The sequence below is a fragment of the Dermacentor albipictus genome, unplaced genomic scaffold (assembly GCF_038994185.2).
Source record: "Dermacentor albipictus isolate Rhodes 1998 colony unplaced genomic scaffold, USDA_Dalb.pri_finalv2 scaffold_82, whole genome shotgun sequence".
In the NCBI taxonomy this organism is placed as follows: Eukaryota; Metazoa; Arthropoda; class Arachnida; order Ixodida; family Ixodidae; genus Dermacentor; species Dermacentor albipictus.
In genome coordinates this window covers 92,450-112,381 of record NW_027225636.1, presented here as the reverse complement: position 1 = coordinate 112,381, position 19,932 = coordinate 92,450, and the positions used below count along the sequence as shown (strand labels likewise).

Here is a 19,932-nt window from a genome sequence, read left to right as displayed (position 1 = left end):
GATAAAAATGTGACACGTTTCACAGGTCAGCCAAGAAACCAACTAGCCCACCTTGCACCTGAAAATTGCTTTGCTTAGGCACTGAAACGAAATGGCTTCATTTTCCCATTTTTCCCCTCGAAGAATTATCTACACAGTCTAAGGGTACTTTTGTCCTCGTCACGGTCATTAGAACGGCTTTCATTGTCTTGACAATTGTCACTGCTCACAACCTCCCCATGCTAAGTGATACACTCCGAGAAAAGTGGCCCTCGTAATTACTAGTTTTATGGTACATGAGTATCCACAAAAAGCTTGAGGGGCCCGGAAACACTTTCTATGAAAACTGAAATATGCATTGCAGCGAGCGCATTGCCCTTCCCAAAGGCTTGCCAGAAATAATTTTTCAGATTGGCCGAATATTTTCGGAGATACGAAAAGGATTCTGCATAGTTGTCACCTTTTTGGTTATTATTATCATCATCATCATCAGCCTGGTTACGCCCACTGCAGGGCAAAGGCCTCTTCCATATTCCTCCAACAACCCCGGTCATGTACTAATCGTGGAAACTGCAAACTTCTTAATCTCATCCGCCCACCTAACTTTCTGCCGCCCCCTGCTACGCTTCCCTTGCCTTGGAATCCAGTCCGTAACCCTTAATGACCATCGGTTATCTTCCCTCCTCATTACATGTCCTGCCCATGCCCATTTCTTTTTCTTGATTTCAACTAGGATGTCATTAACTGGCGTTTGTTCCCTCACCCAATCTGCTCTTTTCTTATCCCTTAACGTTACACCTATCATTCTTCTTTCCATAGCTCATTGCGTCGTCCTCAATTTGAGTAGAACCCTTTTCGTAAGCCTCCAGGTTTCTGCCCCATAGGTGAGTACTGGTAAGACACAGGTAAGACTTTTCTCTTGAGGGATAATGGCAACCTGCTGTTCATGATCTGAGAATGCCTGCCAAACGCACCCCAGCCCATTCTTATTCTTCCGATTATTTCAGTCTCATGATCCGGATCCGCAGTCACTACCTGCCCTAAGTAGATGTATTCCCTTACCACTTCCAGTGCCTCACTACCTATCGTAAACTGCTGTTCTCTTCCGAGACTGTTAAACATTACTTTAGTTTTCTGCAGATTAATTTTTAGACCCACTCTTCTGCTTTGCCTCTCCAGGTCATTGAGCATGCATTGCAATTGGTCCCCTGAGTTACTAAGCAAGGCAATATCATCAGTGAATCGCAAGTTACTAAGGTATTCTCCATTAACTTTTATCCCCAATTCTTCCCAATCCAGGTCTCTGAATACCTCCTGTAAACATGCTGTGAATAGCATTGGAGAGATCGTATCTCCGTCTGACGCCTTTCTTTATTGGGATTTTGTTGCTTTCTTTGTGGAGGACTACGGTGGCTGTGGAGCCGCTATAGATATCTTCCAGTGTTTTTACATACGGCTCATCTACACCCTGGTTCCGTAATGCCTCTATGACTGCTGAGGTTTCGACAGATTCAAACGCTTTCTCGTAATCAATGAAAGCTATATATAAGAGTTGGTTATATTCCGCACATTTCTCTATCACCTGTTTGATAGTGTGAATATGATCTATTGTTGAGTAGCCTTTACGGAATCTTACCTGGTCCTTTGCTTGACAGAAGTCTAAGGTGTGCCTGATTCTATTTGCGATTACCTTAGTAAATAGTTTATAGGCAACGGACAGTAAGCTGATCGGTCTATAATTTTTAAAGTCTTTGGCGTCCCCTTTCTTATGGATTAGGATTATGTTAGCGCTTTTCCAAGATTCCGGTACACTCGACGTCATGAGGCCTTGCGTATACAGGGTGGCCAGTTTCTCTAGAACAATCTGCCCACCATCCTTCAACAAATCTGTTGTTACCTGATCCTCCCCAGCTGCCTTCCCCCTTTGCATATCTCCCAAGGCTTTCTTTACTTCTTCCGGCGTTAACTGTGGGATTTTGAATTCCTCTAGACTATTTTCTCTTCCATTATTGTCGTAGGTGCCACTGGTACTGTATAAATCTCTATAGAACTCCTCAGCCACTTGAACTATCTCATCCATGTTAGTAATGATATTGCCGGCTTTGTCTCTGAACGCATACGTCTGATTCTTGCCAATTCCTAGTTTCTTCTTCACTGTTTTTAGGCTTCCTCTGTTTCTGAGAGCATGTTCAATTCTATCCATATTATACTTCCTTATGTCAGCCGTCTTACACTTGTTGATTAACTTCGAAAGTTCTGCCAGTTCTATTCTAGATGTAGGGTTAGAGGCTTTCATACATTGGCGTTTCTTGATCAGATCTTTCGTCTCCTGCGATAGTTTACTAGCATCCTGCCTAACGGAGTTACCACCAACTTCCATTGCACACTCCTTAATGATGCCCACAAGATTGTCGTTCGTTGCTTCAACACTAAGGTCCTCTTCCCGAGTTAAAGCCGAATACCTGTTCTGTAGCTTGTTCTGGAATTCCTCTATTTTCCCTCTTACCGCTAACTCATTGATCGGCTTCTTATGTACCAGTTTCTTCCGTTCTCTTCTTAGGTCTAGGCTAATTCGAGTTCTTACCATCCTGTGGTCACTGCAGCGCACCTTGCCGAGCACGTCCACATCTTGTATGATGCCAGGGTTAGCGCAGAGTATGAAGTCAATTTCATTTCTAGTCTCGCCATTCGGGCTCCTCCACGTCCACTTTCGGCTATCCCTCTTGCGAAAGAAGGTATTCATTATCCTCGTGTTATTCTGTTCCGCAAACTCTACTAATAACTCTCCCCTGATATTCCTAGTGCCTATGCCATATTCCCCTACTGCCTTGTCTCCAGCCTGCTTCTTGCCTACCTTGGCATTAAAGTCGCCCATTAGTATAGTGTATTTAGTTTTCACTCTACCCATCGCCGATTCCATGTCTTCATAGAAGCTTTCGACTTCCTGGTCATCATGACTGGATGTAGGGGCATAGACCTGTACAATCTTCATTTTGTACCTCTTATTAAGTTTCACAACAAGACCTGCCACCCTCTCGTTAATGCTATAGAATTCCTGTATGTTACCAGCTATATTCTTATTAATTCTCTTCTCCGGTTCTGAATTGCCCTTGAGAGTTTTTTTGGTGTTTCACAATATCTGTCAGTGTTTATTGCTGTCTCAACAGGCAGAAAGTTGACCAACAGTACCCTTTTCTAGTCCCAAAACACAGTTGCCATGACTTTATCGGCAGACTGTGTTAGAATTTTTGTGGCTGGGGCAAAGAGGGATGCCGCAACTTGTGGGACTGTTTTGTCTCAGGTGTAAAGTGGAATGCCATGGTACCCATCTTGGACACACCTTCCGATATTGCAACGTTTCCATTAAAATCCTGTGGATGGTGCTTCGGGAAGCCCCGGGAACCAAAATGCAGAGAGTACCCAGAGTGACCCTCCGATCTTCATGCATGACCTCAATCTTCGCAACTGTCTCTTCGGAAACGGACGCCCTACCGCTCCTTTCTTTGTCGTGAATTTCAGTACAGCCGGCTGTAAACTCTCTACACCACTTGCAAACGTTCTTGACATCCATGCACAAGTGGTCATACACTTCCATCAATTACCTATGAATTTCAACCTGCTTAACGCTTTTTGCATTAAAAAATTTAATAACTGCGCAAACTTCACACTTGGCAGTAGTGTTCAACGGGAGCTTCATTTTCAATGGCTGCCAAACCAAGACTGAGCATCCGAGCAAAGCGCACACGGGCTTATTTGAGAGTGGAGGAAGCGCCACTCACAACAGTGTGGTGAACACCGTATTAACAGTTTCTCTATGTCCCCCAAAAATAGGAGAACTTTCATTTGGAATTTTCCTCGTATGTAGAATAACAAAATCGAAATTACATTCATATTGTATTCCAAGCTCGCTGTTTTTCTGTTAGTAAGGAAAAGCGACTAATATCACACCTTTTTTGCCTCTTTTAAGCCACGAAATGACATGAGCTTGGGTTTTCAGTAGGGGGTGTGCAAATATAAAAATGTTTGAATATGATTACTTACAATCAAACATCAAATGATATGCACATGCATTTATTAGCAAGTTGGTTTAACATGTTGGAACACTGCAATTACATTGTCATTGGTACAAAAATAAACTAGTAAGGTATACTAAAAGATTGTTATCTCTTGAAAATTGAATAATTTCCGCTGGTTGTCTGTTCTCACCAACCTGTGCCCTGTTATACTGCATGAATGTCCTGGAAACTCAGGGGCATTTGACCCTGTACCAGCCGAAACTCATCGAATTTGCTGACAAGCAATAAGCTCAGGATTGCAACCTGCAAAAGAGTGCACCCTCGCTGTTTACAAATCTGTGTCCTTTGCCAGAGAGAGGTTAGCTTCGCTGCACAGCTTAGAAGTCCAGCGGCTAAGCATGTTTTACAAATGAAATTTTGCCAGCTGCACAAAATCGCGAAATTCAGCACAAAATCACGCACTTGCTTACCTTGGTTAAAACCAAACATTATAAAGCGTATTTACTCCTGCACCGAAAGAAATATATTCAATTTATTTCAAATATTCCTATCCAATAGAATATTCAAAAATTATAGAGTACCTATTGTCGAGTCGAGTATGATTAAAAATATTCAATATTTTTGAATATTCGCACACCCCTAGTTTTCAGGGCTCCTGTATCAATATTTCACCTACCATATGTTAAGGTAGCAAGCACACAAGAGAGCGCAAAGCAAGCTGGTGAAGGCTGGTCTGGGAAACTACTACTGGCACTGCTCTCTAAAATGCTTCGTTTATATGACCGGTGCACCAGCCAGTGGGAAATCGCAACGACACCGCTGTTGTAGAGGAGTCGTGTGTGTGATCAGTTAATGACAGTTACAAAAGAGGTCCAGAATATTTTTTTTGTTAACATATTTGTATTAGACAGAAAAACCTATCCACACATTGTAACCGAGACTACTTTCCCCACATACGTCTTTGTTTCACACAGAAAAAATCTTGAATAAGATGAAGTGCAAAAATGTCACATCCATGTTTCAGAATGTTCTAACTTAAAAAGCGAGTGGTATAGAGAATACAGTTTTGTACACATTGAAAAGTCATCTATACAACCTCTCTCACAGAATTAAGGTAAGTTGAGTTTAATCATAGCACGGCATGAACAAAAATGCTAACTTTCCACTTTCACATACAAGAAAAAATTGGTGGCTTATTTGGCATTTTGAAATGGTGGGTTAAACTTCAAAGAATTCATGCAGGAACTCCACAGGTGTAGTCCAAGTATGCATAATCATTGTGCCACTTGCTCATCTCCATGCAACCCAGTACCACCATCAATCTTATCAAACCTGATCCTGCCAGTCATTATAAATGCTTATCAACCCTTATAAGTCATTATAAATCTTATCGCAATCGATTGGCTCCTTATTAACATTTATCTGTCCTTATGGGACACAATCCAACTGCTATCAACTACTATCAACCTCACTAGTATTGCTCTGATCATTATAAGCCCTTTTTAGCACTTCATCCACCCACATTGAACCAGTAGCAACCGTGGCAAGACCAATGCTACCCATCATCACTCCTTATATCAATTCATTGACTCCTTGTGTATCTGTGCTGCGAGATGCGAAGCACACGAGCCCTTGGAGATCAGTGGCATTTCGGTCGGTGAAGGAACCCTCAATGCAAGGCGCATCACGTGACCACTGAAATGCATTGTGGATGTGGCATGTTTGGCATTACATTTTCCCAAAGTCTGAGTTTTCATGATATGCACAACGCTCCAAGATGGCTCTACGTGTGGTTCTATAGATGGCTTTTATTCCACCATCATCAAATCTTTCAAAAGCCTTCACAGAAACTGTTCTTGACATTTGTTTTGTACTGCCGGTACAACATTCATATGGTTCAGCTATATTCAGCAAGCGTGGGTATATAGCCCAGTGCATAAGAAACTCAGTATTAGAGTGCGGGGAGCCCGGACCTCAAACTGCAATTCAAGGCCGTCCAGAGGGCCCAAGAACTGGCGGAGCGTCACCACGTTCCCGTCCCGATTTGGGCGTCGCCTACGGTTTCGGCCCAAAGAGCTCGCCGCGTGCGATCTCCAACGGCTTAGACCCCTCAGGACCTCAATAAAGTTCTTGACTGACTGGAGTGTGGGGTGTTAGGTTCAAAATTCAATATTGCCAACATTTTTCTTTTCGAATTTATTTTGTTTTACACATTAATTTCTTTATAGCGATTCATCTTACATGACGGATGGATGGGTTTCCTGGTTGGGTATGCCTAGAACTGCTTACATATGGAAAATCTTTTGCTCTATTTGTAATGTGCTACATAACTTACAAAAGAGTGTATTTACCATTTTCTTTAACGCTAGGAACTGGATGGTAAATGTAAAAAAAAATCATAAGTCAGAATATCAACTATTTTTGTCTTCAAAAAATACAAATAATTTCCGATTTCTGTAAAATTACTTGAGGTTCATCTCTTGTGATCAGTTTCCTGCAAAATTATGTTGCTATGTTTTGTTATTGATAAAAATATGCAACATATATACTAAGGTACTCACTTCACTGTTCAACGATGGGGGTAGTTATCAAGGTCAACAGCATACTTATTCCAATTTTGTTTCCAAGAAAACAAATTTCACAGTAGCTGGAGTTGGTGGAAATCATGCACAGGCAGCCAGAATCATTATTGTGATAAAGGGCCGTTTTGAAGCTATGACGAGGCTATAGAGATCGATTAATTTATCATTCAAAAAATAAATTATGGGTTTTTTCTGCTTATGAGGCACGCCGTAGTGGAGGACTCCAGAAATTTTGACCACCTGGGGTTCTTTAACGTGCACCTAAATGGCCGTTTTCGCATTTCACCCCCATCGTAATGCGGCCACCGTGGCCGGGATTAAATCCTGCGACCTCATGCTCAGCAGCCCAACACCATAGCCACTGAGCAACCACGGCGGGTTTATCATTCAAAGCTTGGGTTGAGAGGTCTGTGTCTGATGAAGTTATATGAAAGTGGAAGAACCGTAGCTTTAGGTTTAAGACTTCGGAATGTAATTATTTGTGTTATTTGTGCCCAGTAAGTAACCATTCAGAGAAGTAAGTACTAATGCAAACCGAACATTCTTTTTTCAATCTGTGCATGCACACTGCACAACATATAAGGAATTTCATTGGTCAGGTCGCACAACGTAATGTTATTTCACATACTGAATTCACCTTAGTTCAATAGATCTATAGCGAAATGTTTAATGTGTAGAAAACTACTCTCTATACCATGCGCTCTTCCAGTTGCAAAATTTTGCGGCCTGATAATGCGATTTTAGCACTTTTTTACAGTTGAGATTTTTTCTGTGACAAAGTAGTCTCTGTCCTATTCTGTGGGATGGTTTTCGTGCCTAAAATAAATATTTGGAACTGCTTCTACAATCTGTCCTTGTCTAAACACACCCAGCCGACTCCTCCACTGCAGTTGCGTCACTTCCCACTAGGCATATTGTCACGTGGTGGTGACGTTAAGAACACAGTAGCGATACTGTGAACAAGAAAACTAACTTTTATTGGGCGAACCTGTGCCCACAAAACAGGCTACACTTATAGCACAACGATAGCAGCGAACACGGTCGGCGATCGTCGAAAATCTGATCAGCGGGTCAAGCGCGTCGGCTTTTATACAGCAATCATCGAATGTTCCAGATTAAACGTTGGGACCCGCATGCCTTCTAAAATGTTCTACACCATTCGTGTCAAGCGATGAAATCAGATAACACAACGTTCAGCGACGACAGACAGCGGATAGAAGCATCGATAACTTTCCAGAAACTTCGGATACATGCAGGCGCGTCCCGCGCTGTACGATAACATTTGTTAGGCGACAAAACTTGTCGCCCGATAAAGACAAGTACACGTGTCAATACCCCCCTCTTAAAAAGCATCGACCCGATGCTGCAAACAATCTAAAATTATAAGTAAGCACTCATAGCAAAGAAAAAAAAATAAGGAAAGTTCGTTAGCGTCCGTAAAATGGTTTAAGACGCACCACGTGGACCACTTCAGGTCGTGCGCGACGTCGCTGTGAATGCGAAATGCCGTCTGGCACGACCTCATAGTCCAGTGCGCCAATACGTCGGATGACCTTGTAGGGTCCGAAATAGCGTCGGAGTAGTTTCTCACTGAGTCCTCTTCGGCGTATCGGTGTCCAAACCCAAACACGGTCGCCGGGCTGGTACTCAACAAAGCGTCGTCGGAGGTTGTAGTGTCGGCTGTCGGTCCTCTGTTGGTTCTTGATCCGTAGGCGGGCGAGCTGTCGGGCTTCTTCGGCGCGCTGGAGATAGCTAGCGACGTCAACATTCTCTTCGTCAGTGACGTGGGGCAGCATGGCGTCGAGCGTCGTCGTCGGGTTCCTGCCGTAAACCAGCTTAAACGGCGTGATCTGTGTTGTTTCTTGCACCGCCGTGTTGTAAGCGAATGTTACGTACGGCAGGACGGCATCCCAGGTCTTGTGTTCGACGTCGACGTACATCGCTAGCATGTCGGCGAGGGTCTTATTCAGCCGCTCCGTAAGACCATTCGTCTGTGGGTGGTAGGCCGTGGTCCTCCTGTGCCTTGTCTGACTGTATTTCAGAATGGCTTGAGTGAGCTCTGCTGTAAAGGCCGTTCCTCTGTCGGTGATGAGGACTTCTGGGGCGCCATGTCGAAGCAGGATGTTTTCGACAAAGAATTTCGCCACTTCGGCTGCGCTACCTTTCGGCAGTGCTTTAGTTTCAGCGAAGCGGGTGAGGTAGTCTGTCGCCACGACGATCCACTTATTTCCGGTTGTTGATGTCGGAAAGGGTCCCAGCAAGTCCATCCCGATCTGCTGGAATGGTCGGCAAGGAGGCTCGATTGGCTGTAGTAATCCGGCTGGCCTTGTCGACGGTGTCTTGCGTCGCTGACAGTCTCGGCATGTTCTGACATAACGGGCGACGTCGGCGGTAAGGCGCGGCCAATAATACTTTTCTTGTATCCTCGATAGTGTCCGGGAAAAACCGAGGTGTCCAGCGGTCGGATCGTCATGCAGGGCGTGCAATACTTCTGGACGAAGTCCTGACGGGACAACAAGAAGGTAGTTGGCGCGGACTGGTGAAAAGTTCTTCTTCACGAGGAGATTGTGTTGAAGCGTGAAGGAAGATAATCCGCGCTTAAATGCCCTGGGGACAACGTCGGTGTGCCCTTCCAAATATTCCACCAGGCCTTCTAGCTCCGGGTCTGCCCGTTGCTGTTCAGCGAAGTCTTCCGCGCTTATCATGCCAAGGAAGGCGTCGTCATCTTCGTCATCTTGCGGCGGCGGGTCAATGGGGGCGCGTGATAGGCAATCGGCATCGGAGTGTTTTCGTCCGGACTTGTAGGTGACAGTGATGTCGTATTCTTGTAGTCTGAGGCTCCACCGCGCCAGTCGTCCTGAAGGATCCTTTATACTCGCTAGCCAACACAACGCGTGATGGTCACTGACGACTTTGAATGGCCTGCCATAAAGATAAGGGCGAAATTTAGCTGTAGCCCAAACGATGGCGAGGCATTCCTTTTCGGTCGTAGAATAGTTGCCTTCCGCTTTTGACAGTGACCGGCTAGCGTAAGATATCACCTGTTCAACTCCGTTTTTCCTCTGGACTAGAACGGCACCGAGGCCTAGGCTACTGGCCTCAGTATGGATTTCTGTATCGGCGTACTCGTCGAAGTGCGCAAGCACCGGCGGCGACTGCATGCATCGTTTGAGTTCTTCAAATGCGTCGGCCTGCGGCGTTTCCCACTTGAACTCAACATCACATTTAGTTAGACGTGTCAACGGCTCGGCGATGCGTGAAAAGTCCTTGACAAAGCGCCTGTAGTAGGCACACATGCCAAGGAATCTACGCACTGCCTTCTTGTCGGTGGGCTGCGGGAACTTTGCGATGGCGGCTGTTTTCTGGGGGTCGGGGCGTACTCCGGATTTACTGATGACGTGGCCTAGGAACAGAAGCTCGTCGTAAGCGAAGCGGCATTTTTCTGTCTTCAGAGTGAGCCCTGATGACTTGATGGCCTCTAGTACTGTTGTAAGCCGCCTAAGGTGATCGTCGAAATTTTCGGCGAAGACGACGACGTCATCCAAGTAAACAAGGCAGGTCTGCCACTTCAATCCTGCTAACACCGTGTCCATGACGCGCTGGAAAGTTGCAGGCGCCGAGCAGAGTCCGAATGGCATGACCTTGAACTCGTAGAGGCCGTCTGGCGTGATGAAGGCGGTCTTTTCGCGATCTCTCTCGTCGACTTCTATTTGCCAGTAGCCAGACTTGAGATCCATCGACGAGAAGTACTTAGCGTTGCAGAGCCGATCCAATGCGTCGTCTATTCGTGGAAGGGGGTATACGTCCTTCTTCGTGATCTTGTTCAGACGACGATAATCGACGCAGAAACGTAGGGTTCCGTCCTTTTTCTTCACCAGGACAACAGGGGATGCCCACGGGCTTTTCGACGGCTTGATGATGTCGTCGCGCAGCATTTCGTCGACTTGTTCTCTTATAGCTTCGCGTTCTCGCGGCGAAACTCGGTAAGGGCTTTGGCGGAGTGGTCGAGCGTACTCCTCGGTGATTATGCGATGCTTGGCGACTGGTGTTTGTCGAATCCTCGATGTCGTCGAAAAGCAGCCTTTGTATTGTCGGAGCAGACTTCTGAGCTGCTGTTGCTCAATCACTGGGAGACTTGTATTAATGTCGTAGTCTGGTTCGGGAACCATGGTCGTCGGGGTAGATGCGGCGGAACCCGAGAGGACAAACGCATTACTGGTTTCCACAATTTCCTCGATGTACGCGATCGTCGTGCCCTTGTTGATGTGCTTGAACTCGTGGCTGAAGTTTGTCAGCAACACTTCAGTTTTCCCTTCATGCAGTCGAGCGATCCCTCTTGCGACGCAAATTTCACGGTCTAGCAGGAGACGTTGATCGCCTTCGATGACACCTTCTACGTCAGCGGGTATTTCGGTGCCGACCGAAATAACAATGCTGGAGCGGGGCGGGATGCTCACTTGGTCTTCGAGCACACTCAAGGCGTGGTAACTACGAGGGCTCTCCGGCGGTATCGCTTTATCTTCCGACAGCGTTATTGACTTCGACTTCAGGTCGATGACTGCGCCGTGTTGGTTCAGGAAGTCCATACCGAGAATGACGTCTCGTGAACACTGTTGGAGGATAACGAAGGTGGCAGCGTAAGTCCGGTCATGAACGGTTATTCTTGCCGTGCAGATTCCAGTCGGCGTAATGAGGTGTCCTCCAGCGGTCCGAATTTGGGGGCCCTCCCATGCAGTCTTAACCTTCTTCAACTGGGCGGCGATGTGTCCACTCATTACGGAGTAATCGGCCCCTGTGTCGACTAAGGCAGTGACTGCGTGGCCGTCTAGAAGTACATCGAGGTCGGTGGTTCTTTGTCTGGCGTTGCAGTTTGGTCTTGGCGTCGGATCACGGCTGCGTCGTGTTGAACTGAAGCTGGAACGTCGCGTCGTCAAGTCGTCGTTCGTCGGTGTAGTCTTGCCTTCCTGACTTCGTCGGGACGGCGGCGTGTCGTTGTTATGTCGTCGAGATCGTTTCGTCGGCGGCGGAGGATCTTCGTCAGTTCGACGAACAGCAACCGCACCTCCATCGGTTGCTGCTTTTAGTTTTCCGGATATGGGCTCGCTGACCGGCCCCGGGCTGGGCCAGTGTATGGTCGGCGCTGCGGCGACAGGTAGCGGCCTGGTGATGGCGAACGGGACGGCCGTCGAGGGCTCCACTGAGTAGCGGCGAGGTAATCGGCGATGTCACGTGGGCGCTCGCCAAGCTGTGGACGCGGCGCGTTGACGGCGAAACCTCGCAGTCCCATCTCCCGGTACGGACATCGTCGGTAGACGTGACCCGCTTCTCCGCAGTGGTAGCAGAGCGGGCGGTGGTCAGGAGCACGCCAGATGTCCGTCTTCCTCGCGTAGGTGCGCTGGGCGACGGGTGGTCGTGCTGGCGGCGGCGGCGGCGGACGACGAAACTGTGGCGTGACAGGGCCCTGGCGTGGTCGCGGAGGGGGTCCTTGACGGCGTGCGACGGCGGCGTAGGTCATCGCTTGCGGCTCACGCTGCGGCGATTCAGGGGCTACTCCAAGTTGTTGTTGGAGTTCGTCACGCACGGCGTCGGCAATCGAAGCCACTTGAGGCTGTGATGATGGGAACAGCTTTTGTAGCTCCTCCCGCACGACAGCTCGGATAGTCTCGCGTAGGTCATCGGCGGCCAGTGACTGAACTCCGACGTAGTTTGTCGAGGTCGTGCGGCGGTCGAATTGCCGGTTTCGCATCTCGAGTGTCTTCTCGATGCTGGTGGCCTTGTGAAGAAACTCGTCGACGGTCTTCGGTGGGCTTCGTACCATTCCGGCAAAAAGTTCCTCCTTCACACCACGCATCAGCAGGCGGACTTTCTTCTCCTCGGGCATTTCAGGGTCGGCGTGGCGGAAGAGACGGCTCATTTCTTCCGTGTAGATCGCGGTCGTCTCATTAGGTAGCTGCACCCGGGTTTCTAGTAGCGCTTGGGCTCGTTCTCGGCGTACGACGCTTGCGAATGTCTTCAGGAAGCCGCTTCGGAAAAGTTCCCAGGTTGTTAAGGTGGCTTCTCGGTTTTCGAACCACGTCCTGGCCGCGTCCTCCAAAGCGAAGAACACATATCGCAGTTTGTCGTCGCTGTTCCAGTTGTTAAAGGTAGCGACTCTTTCGTACGTCTCAAGCCAGCTTTCCGGGTCCTCGAAAGTTGAACCGCGGAACGTCGGAGGCTCCCTGGGCTGCTGCAGCACGACGGGTGACGCTGGTGCTGCCATTGGGGTGGACTTGGTGGCCATCCTTCTAGTCGTCTCGGGCAAAAGTCCGTGTTCCGGGGGCAGTCCTTGCAGCCTGCGGCTACCTCGCTGGTTCTTGTCGACGTTGGTGTCTTCCGAGTGAGGGCTTGGGTCACGGCTTTGTGGGGGCGTCCGGTGCATGAACGCAAAGCACCTCCACCAGATGTCACGTGGTGGTGACGTTAAGAACACAGTAGCGATACTGTGAACAAGAAAACTAACTTTTATTGGGCGAACCTGTGCCCACAAAACAGGCTACACTTATAGCACAACGATAGCAGCGAACACGGTCGGCGATCGTCGAAAATCTGATCAGCGGGTCAAGCGCGTCGGCTTTTATACAGCAATCATCGAATGTTCCAGATTAAACGTTGGGACCCGCATGCCTTCTAAAATGTTCTACACCATTCGTGTCAAGCGATGAAATCAGATAACACAACGTTCAGCGACGACAGACAGCGGATAGAAGCATCGATAACTTTCCAGAAACTTCGAATACATGCAGGCGCGTCCCGCGCTGTACGATAACATTTGTTAGGCGACAAAACTTGTCGCCCGATAAAGACAAGTACACGTGTCAATATACACTGGTCATGTAAATGGGATGAATTTCAGATATCAAGCTTAATTAGAGAGCAGTGGCAGTAGTACTTTACCCAGACTAGCCTTATGCTTGTGTCATACAGGCACCCACAAACTTCTTTACGATAAAAGAGTTCGACCTCAAGGAAGTAGTGATTGTGTACGGCCTATAAAAGAAACCGTGAGAGGTGCATTCAGTACAACAATGTAACTTACTGCTAATTATGCTTGTAGCTATTACAGTGAACACTCCTTCCACAAAAATATTCAATATATTTGATGCATGAAAGATACACCTCGTTAAAAAACAAAATGCGCTCGCTAAACAGCAGTGCTGACAGCCACACTAGCCACCCTGTGCTTATCGACATTTTCCTTTGCGGTCTAGTGAGTAGGCTCTGCGTTCTGCAACCTAAACTGCTGCAAACTATACTAAAACGCAACATTTCATGCAATGGTCACCTTGTGAGCTTTCTTATTTGGTCTACCCCTGCATGACTAGCACGACAAAGGCTGCACTTACATTTACCCAACGCAAGTGGGCAGTAAAAAATTGGGCTGACTGAGCCCCACGTGACCGCGCTTACATGAACTCGCTTCTGACAAGTCCAGACAACGATGGCACATGGTGTCGAGCTGAGACACCAACGCGTCCTAACTGAGCTTCTGGTTCGTTTCTGTCTGCAGCAGCTCTATTCCATGGGTCTTATTGCTACGATGAGGTTGGGCTGCACAGTGCTTGTTTTGGCCTCATCTTGATGCTATTCCCGCTGCTGGCACCTAAATCGCGACATCACAGTGTTCCTGCACAAGTCTTGGCATTGGCGGGCCCGACCCTTCTACGTGTGCATACACGCTGCAAACAAGTTGGGCAGCCCAACTCAACACTTGTTCAGTCCAACCAGCTAATGTTTACATGAACTTGACAGGTACCGTATTTACTCAAATCTAGGCTCAGTCCCTAAAGTCCAAAGCCAACAAAAAAAAAATACTATATATTACCTCGAATGTAGGCCGAACAAGAAAAGTCAGGTCAGCGTTCACAAAATGCAAACAGCACTTATTGAATCTGAACGTGCAGAGCTCATTCAACGTCATCATCGCTGCTAGACTCGTCGCTATGTTCCTTGTCACTGTCACCTTCAAACAGTGCACTATCTTCGGTACCGTCAAGCACATTAGATAGGCTGCACTTTCTAAAATGCAGCACACGATCAAAGTACCTGGGATGTCGTCCCACGCTGCAGCTACCCAGCCCGCAAGCTGCGATTGTGATGCACGTTTGATGCTGCCCGTTGCCGTTAGCATGTGGTCTTCATCAGTCAACCAGTCCGTGTAATATTTCCGCAGACGATCCTTGAAAGGTTTGTTGATGCAGACATCAAGTGGCTGCAACTGGCCCGTCATGCCGCCCGGTATGACAGCGAGCATGACATTTCTTGGGAAAGTTTCTCGAGCAGGCAGTGTCTTCCTTTTAAATATCATATAAGGAGGGAGTTTATGTCCATCAGCTCTGCAGCACGGCATCACAGTTGCGTGCTGCTTCCCGTAGCCTGCAGAGTGCACCTTCACCTCCTTGGCACCCTTTTCATTCACGGTGTACGCCACTGGCATAACAAAATACACAGCCGTCTGGTCGGTGCTGTCGATTTGCCCAAGGTTATAGCCTGCTGCTTCTCTCTTTCGCAGCACGTAGCGCTGAAAAGCTATCAGCTTTTCTTCGAAATTGCTTGGCAGCTTCTGGGTGATTGAAGTGCGACATCGGAGGCTGAAGCCGAAGCACTTCATGAATTTCTGAAGCCAGCCCCGGCTGGCTTTGAAATCATTTCGCGTTAGGCCTCGCTCCCTTGAAAGTTCCCTAGCTTTCGCTTGGAGCACTTCTGTTGTCACTGGAAGGGCGGCTGCTCTCTGCGTCCGAACAAAGTCAGCCAAAACTGTCTTCACTTCGTGGCGATGGCCTTTCTTTGGTCCGCTAAATACCATCCTTGTTGCGGCACACGCAAAAAGCTGCTGTTGTCCCTTTCAATGACAGACGTTTTTCTTGTCGACGCCAAAGTGCTGCCCGGCTTTAAGGTTCGACGATGCCTCTGCGGCTATCACAACTTTTTTGCTTTAAAGCGGCACTGTAGTGGCATCTCCTGCTTGGTGCCATCGTGATAACACCACGGCCGACACGACACAGGTCAAAATGGCGACCTCGCTTGTGTACGGTTGGCTACTGGCACGGCTAGTAGCGGCTGCGATACTGACTTTTCTAGATGGTGCTAGCTATGCACCATATTTAGCAGTTTCAATGAAAAACTGGCACGTTTTTTTAAAATCCTCGAATCTAAGCCGACCCTAGGTTTGGAATATGATTATTTGAAAACTATCGGCCTAGATTCGAATAAATATGGTATATTCCAGCCCGACAAGCCGGCTCAACCTGATTCTGTCGGGTTCATGTAAACACCCTGAAAGACGAAAAAAACACTGTGCCAAGCAGCCTAGGTCAAGGGTATTGTGCAGCAGCAAGTACAACTGCTGCTGAACTGTGCTTGAGCTTTTATTTAATTCAATACAAACATTCTAAACACACACAACAATAAAGTTTAATGCAAACAATCTCAATTTTACAACAACCAGTATGGGCACGAGAGTGCTCCATTTAGCCGTCGAGGGGTGTCGCCAATCTCCTTTGACCAAAAGCTCCATTAAGTTCCCTTAGCAGAAGGGTGACTGTGAGCCACCAAGTGCATCTCCCTCGAGATAAAGACGGCAATGTTAAAAGGAGTTTGTGGGTGCCCATGTCACAGGGGTATCAAACAGCTCGCTGTGCCCGCTCTCCCATGCTTGCTACCTTAACGTACCGTAAGTAAAATGTGGTTACCAGAGCCCCGAAAACCCAAGTCTGTCATTTCGTGAGTCGGAAGAGGCAACTGCAGAATCTGGGTCACTATTCTTTAGTAACAGAAAAACAGCGAGTTCGGAATGCAATGTGAATGTAACTTTGATATTATTACAACTACACACATCATAGGGCTCTAAAAAATAGGACCAATCTTTCTGCCTAAAATAATGCTGAATGTTCTTGCAGCACTAGATTTATGACTCCTGTGAGGGTGTACTGTAAAATTTTGGTGACTTCGCCATTTTCTTACAAAATAAATACGCAGTGTAGCTGCAAATTTTTTACGTTAATTTGCAAAAAACTTCTTCGAAGATTTGTCTGGAAATTTTTCGCTTCGCTGCCCTGTCTAAAATAGCCCCACATGGCCGCTGATCTCAGGGTCAATGAGAGGCGCTTGCTGAACAAGAAAAGTACAGCAACTTAAATAAAAAAAAAGATTGTGGGTGGCATAAATTTAAGTTTTTTTTGGGCCAGTAGTTCCAATAGTTTCTTATTACAAAAAATATGTTTGGCAGTGTACAAAGTTTTATTTTTGAAGTGATTGGTCTTCAAGTTTGCAAAATCTGAAAGTCGAAAGAATGCTCTTCTCCACGATTAGACTTTCTCCAAATTCGCGCTGAATTTCTTAACACAAAGGTTGATCGATTCTTTTCTATAGAGGGACTAGAGCACATGCCCACGTCATATAAAAACATTTCGCTGAGAAGGAATAGTCGGCACCCCCCCCCCCCAAGTGTGTCCTCATCTGAACACGCCTACGCCGTTATTTCTCACTTCCTAGTGGAATTCTTCATTTTTTTCTTTTTTTTTAACTGATGCTTACAGCTTGCCTGTCTTCTCGATTTTGCCTTACATCAAAGTCAAGAGCCGCAGCAGGCGAAAAGACACTCTTTCTTCCCTGCGCTCGGGGATAACACGTAACCTTTTTCGTCGTGTTCCTCTTCGTACATTGCTCTCAACACCATGTTACGTACTGACAACAAGAAAAGCAAATGAGAGCGATCAAGTAAGTTCCTAGCATTAGCCTATGATTCAACTCTGAAACAAGGGCGCTCGTACGAGAGACGCTTAGTCAAATGTGATGCACGCCAACAGAAACATCACAGCACTCCTAAATGATACTGCAATATAAGCAGTCATCGCAAAAAAACTTCATTTACCTTTCCTGGAACAAAAACCACGGTGAATTGTCATGCGAGTCGCGCAGTGTGCTGATGCTACTGGGGGACGCCATGTTTGAAACACTTCACAGAGAGGCCCCTGGTGACAGGAATCGAAAGTAACGGGAAGTGAAAACCCTATTAAAGTTTGTAAACCGTGTGCTCTACCAACAATTTCAGATTAGATCTATAAATGTTCGTGCTGTACTAAGCTACTGCAAAAGCCTTGCTTATGGCATTCACGTAACTAACGTAGCGGCCACATCATGTTAAACATCCGAACGTCGTAACGGCAACATGTGCGTGGAGAGGGCAAGTGGCATTTGGCGTTTTTTGCGCCGAAACCGAAACCGTAAAGTTCTCGCGCTCCAATTACCTGTAATGCCGTTTATTGTTTTATTTTTCGCGTTCCGCGCTTTTTAAAAGACTAAACTGCTTCTGCGCAGACATGGTGGGAGCCTACCTTAATCTTTCCAAAACGATAGCTGCTCATCGCGTTGCGCCCAGCTTTTTTCCTGCGGTGGCGATAGCAAATGGCTATCACATCCAGCGTGCGGGTAGCAGTGGTGTGTGGTACAAATGTTTACCACCGTTTAGCAAAACTGAGCCGGAATCTGGCTCAAATCAGCACAGAACAGCATAGGGAAAGCAGAAAGACGTCAGCTCATGGCAGCTTTCCAGAAGGTAGAGCAATGTTTCAGATAATTAATACTTTTGTTGCGTATACTTAGATACTAATTAGTAAAAAACCCTGAAATGATTTTGACGATTTTGTACAAACGTACTGAGTTGTTAGGGTAGATCTTTCTGATCGTTAATTGACATATCTAAGTGCTCCGCGTAAAGCCTGTAATTTATTATAAGGTTTTAAAAACGTACATTGCTACCAATCGCACCATGTCACTCGGCTGAATTTTCAGCCACCCCTAACTATTTGACGCAAGTTTTCCTAATGATGGCAGTATGGTGAGTTATCCCATAGGCTACCTTGAGCACATCATCTATAATTTTTCTAACTTTATGGTGAACAAATGTTCGTAATAATTGGAATGTTATTAATCTTTTCTATAAAAAGAAAGTAACACAACGAGAATGCACCAGGACAATTTCTCACTACACTTAAGCACTTGTGGCACAAAGCAAGTGTTTGCTTTTGTTACGTGTTTCGTGTAAACAAGAGCCCCACAGTCAGTGTTGATCTCGATCTTTACTTTCACAAGCACCATGGTTCACCCTTGTCACGTTGTGGGCCGCAAACCTAGCAACTGGCAATATGTCAAGCTGCAACCTTGTGTCCCTATGCAAGGAAGCAGACAAGCGGAGTGGCTACAGCGCAGACTGTTGCTATCTGATCGATGCCATTTTGCGCGTTTGTGGCCGTCACTTTACGCCTTAGAATTATTACCACAATAGTGTTTCGCATGTCCATTATTTGGGTAAATGCAAGCGCAAGCAGACTAGACCAGGCCATGTGACTGTGCCGTTTTACAGGATGAGCAGAAGTGCAAATGTGAATAGTCTGCACGGTGAAGCCACCTGGTTGCAAAAGCTCAACCAAGGACAGTAGCTGTAGCGAAGTCTATTATACTTTGATGCTGGTGTAAATTTTTCTCAGAAGCATAATCGTGGACACATAGTTTTTGTAAATCTTTAAAACGTTTTACACTTGGTTAAAGCAATATTAGCTCTTCGGGTGGTTAAGCTCTGTACCACCAGGTGGCTGGACCATGCAGACCAATCAGGCCACTCACATCTATGCCAAAGCTTTTTCATTAGCTTGAGTTTATGCCTCCACCCATCCTTTGAAACGCTCAGCTCGCTTGCGGTTACCGAAATATCAGACATGTTCAGCGCTGCGACAGAATGCTCGCAGCGCACGCTGCTTCGATAGCTCTCGCTCACACCGTGGGATCGACTGCCAAGCAGCTGGCGGAGAGGTTGGAGAGGCTTTGAGCGCTCGCTCCTAGACAAATGGAAGTAGATGACATGACCTGTCATCATGACGCAGAGCCAGTGAAGGCGGAGCTTAGCCCCGATCACTCGGTGAACAAGTTGAGGAGAAAATGCATCACTATGGAGGAGGGTAACTTGTACTCGTCCCTAGCTATCTTAACATGCGGCGCTTCCTACGAATTGCGATGTGAATAATCTACTGTAGCTGAACCCTATGCGTCTACAATATTTCTCCAAACTGTTTCAGGGGCCCTTTCAGTAGCAAGAAATTTAAGATATTTAAGAAGACTTGATGCAGTGTCATCAAAACCTCTGGCATGAAACTATGAACTACTGAAGTTATGTATCTATGAAGTCAAAGTGTTTTGGTCAGCTTAAATATTTTTTGTGCTCTAATTTTATCTTAGACTGGTAGGTGTACATTGGCTCGGAATGCTTGGATGTCAGGAGGCCTTAGTTTGCTCATTGAACATGGTTTATTAAATATGGCACA

At 46.7% G+C, this 19,932-nt stretch overlaps 1 long non-coding RNA gene across 1 annotated transcript in view; it reads left to right on the top strand.

Moving 5' to 3' along the window:
- LOC139053225 (uncharacterized) overlaps positions 1–19,932 on the top strand; it is a 29,518-nt gene continuing 9,586 nt past the window's right edge. The window contains exon 1 of the long non-coding RNA XR_011510322.1: positions 1–863. This is a non-coding gene — a long non-coding RNA (uncharacterized lncRNA). The remainder of the gene's footprint in view (positions 864–19,932) is intronic.